We start from the raw sequence: 5,939 nt of genomic DNA, 5'->3' as shown, positions 1-5,939 counted from the left end.
AGCTCCCCAAATTATATGATTTGGGACTAATATAGTAGTCTGAGAATGTAACATTGACATGATCCTGACAATGTGGCTTATAGTCTCCATAATCCTACCTCATGGCTACATAATAGCTGCTGTATGACTAGCATACTGTGTTTCAGGAAGGAATAAGGAAAATGATTTTGCAGCCAAAGGTTTTTCCTTTATAATGAGCATTCCAACAAAATTATCTCAATTATTTCATCTTATTTTTCAAGAGAATACATCACAATAGATATTTTTGCATATGAATTGTAAGTTATTAAGCAAGATATGCTAACAGATTTTACATGTCACGTTGATACACATGAAAAAATATAGCAAAATGTTCAAAGTTCACTCTGTTCTCTATTTAAAAATAAAATTAAAAAGGCAAATATGAATTGAAAATAATCAAATATTAATACATTTAAGATATAACATGGAAAATTAACATTAAAGCATAGGGCCAAAAATATGACTCTAAATGAAAAATAAGTGTATTTGAAAACAGACAATATGAAACAAAGCAGAAGATCAAAATAGATGTTAAAAATAAAGAAGATTACCTATAGTGTGCATGATTTTAGGTAAAAATCATTTTCCTATATACAGATGATGAATTTGGGAGATTGATAAGGAGTGTGGTGTGATGGTGTTGATAAGATGCTCTAACTTTAATGATTTAAATATTTTTATTTATTTTGTAAGATATCAACATAATGAAAAACAGTATTCCTGGGGCTGGTGCCGTGGCTCACTTGGTTAATCCTCCACCTGCGGCACAGGCATCCCATATGGGCACCAGGTTCTAGTCCCAGCTGCTCCTTTTCCAGTCCAGTTCTCTGCTGTGGCCTGGGAAGATAGTGGAGGATGGCCCAAGTGCTTGGGCCCCTGCACCCATGAGGGAGACCAGGAGGAAGCACCTGGTTCCTGGCTTCAGATCAGCGCAGTGCCAGCTGTAGCGGTCATTTGGGAGGTGAACCAACAGAAGGAAGACCTTTCTCTCTCTCTCTCTCTCTCTCTCTCTCTCTCACTCACTCTCTCAAAAAAAAAACAGTATTCCTTGCTGTTCAATTATGTATGTCTTCACCCTTAAAGGCAGTGCATAACACTTCAATCTCCACTCTTTCAGAGATATTCCACACATCAAATAAATGAGTTTATACTTCATTGTTTCAGAACCAACAACAGAATAATAGTTACTTGTCTCCATTTTGTTACTGTATCCAATTGATATATATATATAGAGAGAGAGAGAGAGAGAATTATAATTCTATAAAGTGCTTTTGTACCTGTTTAAATGTCACATGATTTTACATTTTATATACCATATTTATTGTTTGAAACACAGATTTCCTCTATTCATTTTTTACAGAAACAAAAAATATTTACTTTTAAAGAAGACATGATAATATAGTGCAAACAAGAGTCATGTATCATTGCTTAACAACTGTTTCAAAAACATTTAGAATGAAGTTTCAACAGGATTTTGCTCAAGAGAATTTACAAATTCTTTCTTAACTCTATAATGGTGTTTTCATAGCCTGAAGAATTGCTTTTATGTGGTATCTATAATGCTGTTCTTATTTTCAGTGGAGTAGAAAGTAGCAACAATAATTAGCTGTTCATCAATTTGCATTATAAACTTTATACTTAAAATTTAGTGAAAAATTCTGTGATGAAATTAACCCTGTTAGATAGTAGAAAAGAACCATCAGTGCTTCCATGGACAGTTCCATATGTTACTACTAATTAAAAGGCCACAAAGTAACAAGGCATGCAGAATTCTATAGAAAACATATTTAAATGAATCAGAGTTGCTAACTAAAGAACAAAGATTTGAAAAAATTACCAAATTCCAACATTAGGTGTTAGATTTCTGATTTCAATGTTATTAATATTGACCTAAAGAGACTCCTGATAAAAAAGTCATTGCTTTTAAAATCCTATAAAAAGTAAAACTTTGTTGGAAGCAACTATGTTCACTTCCTGTTCAAACAATAAAAATAAACAGTAAGAAAACATTTCTCTTTTCAATTCATAGTGCCTGAAGTGTAAGAGGAAAATATATAATATAAATAAAATTCACTGCAATTACTCAAAGCCTGCATGTAGAACTCATATATTTACATTCACAGTGAAGTTTTTTCAGAGTTTTTCTTGGAGTTTCCAACTTGCTCAGCTACACTGAGCTATAAGCAATCACATTTGCAAATGTGCAGAGACCTAAGCCAAAGATGCTGAAAAAGAGAAGTGTGTCTCTCTCTACCTACACACAAATATATAATTAAGCCACTGAACTTTAAAAAGACACCCTTAGAACAGTTTGGAGTACAATTTATGCTTAACTTTATCAATGGCCATGGTATAAAGGTAAACAAAAATAATTGCATTGTTTCTAATGGTCTGCAGCTGTATTTAGTTTTCTGTGTTACATGTAAACATTTTTAATTTAAAAAATTATTAAGTTCCATTTTCACTTTAGAATGATATTGTCAATAAAGGGTAAAACTTTGCCTTGAGACATTTCATCTGATTCTTTTGTCTCCATCAATTTAAAAGAGATCATTGTATGTGAACAAAAAGGCTGCAGTAATGCAGTTGTACTCTATATAATTAACTGTGATCTTTGTGCAGATCTAAAGTCTCTTGAATGCATATGCTTGTAAAAGTAGAGTTTTCCTTTGAATGGGGAAATTCTTTGTGTTCTCAGGGCTTCAGGACAACATCTGCCTCTGATGCCAAAAAGGGAGAGGAGGGGCACACGAAGTTTATAAGCCTTGTATGTCTTCATCCAACTGGACAGTTTGGAGCATAGCAAGCTCTATTTTGTCTGTTTCCAGGTCTTCACACACAGTCTCAATCATGCCATCTAGCACATATTTAGATTTGGTGTCCAGCATAATTAGGCTGCTTGTTGCTTTGTTCTCAGAATCTGATAAGAGGTTCTCTTTTAGGTTAGCTACTCATTGCAGAACCAAATGGTGTTCTCTGACAAAATTCTGGTGCACTGCTATGGAGGCATGGCCCATCTGGTCTTCAGAGGTAGGAACAATTTCCCCCAGGGCATGGACAACAGGTCCTGGCCAGTAATGAGGGAGCAGTTCTGAAGAGTTGCATAGTTAGCATTGCTGACCGCCACCCCTGCGGATTTGCCTGCCACAGGTGCAGGCATTGGCTGGTTATCAGTGATGTCAGGGTTGAGCTCAGTGGAAGTTAGCAGCGCAGGTGGAGTCAGGGAAAAACTGAGTTAGGGACACATTCACCAACAAAGAGGCCAGAGGGTGAAGGCCACTCCTTGAGGGATTTTTCAGATGACAGGTTTGTATTTCCTGAGGTTTGTATTTTCTGATTGATGGCCATCAACTGAGAAAACACCAGGCTCCTTTCCAAGCCTTCCTGTTTCACAGATCCCAAAGTCTGGCCAGAAATACCAACAGTGTATATCACTGCACTTGGAGTGAGACAGCTTAAGAAAACCTTGCCTTGCTGCACTGGGGTAGACTCGCTGGTGAATGTGCTCTAGTCTGAAGTGCTTGAATTTATGGAACTGTTACTTGGTGAAGCTGCCACTGAGACAGGCAGCAACTGCAGTGGAGAGAATCCAATGCTCCAATTAAGAAACTGGCCCTTGGCTCTGGAATTGGGGATCTGGACAATGCCGTACTGGTTGATTTGCCCTGGGGTAGTGAAAGTCACCACAGAGCTTCCCTCCAGGGAAGCCACTGTTTGAATGCCTTCTCTTTTCATCTCAGCACTGGGGATGAGCCCTGGGAATGACACTTGGACACTGGGGCTGTAGGAGGTGGTGGATGCCGAGTTGGCTGCAGAACACTGCAGCACATTGAATTCCTTCACATCCCAGGATGTGGGCCCCAGGATGTCCATCATGGAGATACCATTGTTCACAATGTTGGTTGACATTTTTGGTGGGCTAAGGACACTGTGTATTTCTCACATTTAATCCATTTAGGATGACTCCACTGGGTCCCTGAATGAAATAGTTACCATTAAGGAAAACTGGCGAAGTAATTGCAGGTACTAAGCTTCCATTCAACAAAACTCCAGAATAGCTTAAGGATATCTTTTTTTAAAGATTTATTTCTTTATTGCAAGTCAGAGTTACACAGAGAGAGGAGAGGCAGAGAGGTAGAGACAGGAATAGAGATAGAGACAGAGAGAGAGAGAGAGAGAGAGAGAGAGAGAGAGAGAGAGAGGTCTTCTATCCAATGGATGGTTCACTCCCCAATTGGCCAAAACAGCTGGAGCTGCACCAATCCAAAGCCAGGAGCTTCTTCTGGGTCTCCCACATGGGTGCAGGGGCCCAAGGACATGGGCCATCTTCTACTCCTTGCCCAGGTCATAGCAGAGAGCTGGATCAAAAGTGGAACAGCCAGGTCTTGAACTGATGCCCATATGGGATACCAGTGCTTCAGGCAAGGGCGTTAACCTGCTGAGCCCACAGCACCAGCCACTTAAGGATATCTCATTATTTCCAATTCGTGGGCTCCATGTGACTGGACAAGCTGAGGTTGGTGACACCATAAGAGGAACTCTGGAGAGGGTAAGGAGACAGATCCTCCTGTCCTTTGCTGGACCCACCTTCATTGCTGGAATTGCCATCTGACTCACTTTTGGACTGGCTCTCCAACGGGTTCCAGGCACAGTGCTGTTGGTTCTTGAATCAGTTGCTGACCTGGGTGAGGGAGAGGATGGTGATCTTGGCCAGGTGCAGCTTCTTGGAGGGCTAGGGGTAGTGATTCTGCTTGTAGAGCTCCTTGAGCGTGTTGTGCAACTTTTCCTTGAAACAATACACCATCTCCTCCCAGTCCAGATGGTGCAGGTCAGGGGCAATGTCCTGTGCAGCTGGTAGTTGTCTATGGCACACAGCCGCAGGGTCCCTCGGCCTAGGCCGCCTTCTCGGTGCACCTTCCCGGTGTAGCGCACCTTGTACCAGAGTTGCTGCAGCAGCAGGTGGTTGGGGCTCTCCAGGATGCTGTTTCTTATCCAGGCATCTGGGAAGATGCCCTAGTGGAAGGCCAGGAGCACCTGCCCCTTCAGCAGGCTCTTGTTGCCATGTAGCAGGTTGCTCTGGGGCATTGACCACAGGAACCTGGCCAGGTGGTCCAGGTTGCCCCCTGCTGCAGCGCCTCACGTAGGGAACATGGTCTAGCGAGAAGGCGAGAGAGGTCTCCGCGCCCACAGCAGTGGCGAAGACAGCGGCAGCGGCTTGGTGTTGGCCCAGAAGTTCCAAGTGGAGTTGTACCTAATTGGGCACCGCTCTGCTCATCGCCACGTCGCTTCCGCCACCACTGCCCCTTCCACTCTGCTCACCTTGGTGGCAGCGGGAGCAACGTCCCCTGGCTCCAGAGGGAAAGGGGCTGGAGCCTAGGTTGGGGGGTGTGGGAGCCCCGCCGCCGCACCCCCCCCGCGCTTCTCAGTGTGCCTCCTGCCCTTCTGAGGCACTTTCAATCCCATTCTCCTGCTTGATGTCCGCCGCACTTGCGATTGTTAAGATGGCTGCTAGAGCAAAGCAGTGTAAAGGGATAGCTGCTTTCTGCCGTTCTCCCCTCATTTTATCTATTTTTCCTGGACTTGGAGGATGGGGTCTCTGCCTGGTCTCTTCCAAGGATGGTAGGGAACAAAATGCCATCATGGCAGTAGAGACTGTAGCAGCCATGTGTACAGAGGGAAACATGGGCCTAACATTAGCTGTGAGTAAAGTGGATGGGATGGGGCTAGTGCTGTGGTGTAGCAGGTGAAGATGCCACCTGCAGTGCCAGCATCCCATATGGGCACAGGTTGGATTCCATGCTGCTCCACTTCCGATCCAGCTCTCTGCTATGGCCTGGAAAAGCAGTGGAAGATGGCCCAAGTCTTTGGGCCCCTGTGCCCATGTGGGAGGCCTGGAAGAATATCCTGGCTCCTGGCTT

At 43.1% G+C, this 5,939-nt stretch overlaps 1 pseudogene; it reads right to left on the bottom strand.

The window, feature by feature from the left end:
• Nucleotides 1-2,777: 2,777 nt before the first annotated feature.
• Nucleotides 2,778-5,581, bottom strand: LOC149120428 (homeobox protein SIX4 pseudogene; annotated as a pseudogene).
• Between the last annotated feature and the right edge of the window lie 358 nt (nucleotides 5,582-5,939).

Source organism: Oryctolagus cuniculus, chromosome 19 (genome assembly GCF_051225735.1).
Source record: "Oryctolagus cuniculus isolate XC-2025 breed Fujian yellow rabbit chromosome 19, ASM5122573v1, whole genome shotgun sequence".
Taxonomy (NCBI): Eukaryota; Metazoa; Chordata; class Mammalia; order Lagomorpha; family Leporidae; genus Oryctolagus; species Oryctolagus cuniculus.
This window is presented reverse-complemented; position numbering and strand designations above follow the sequence as displayed.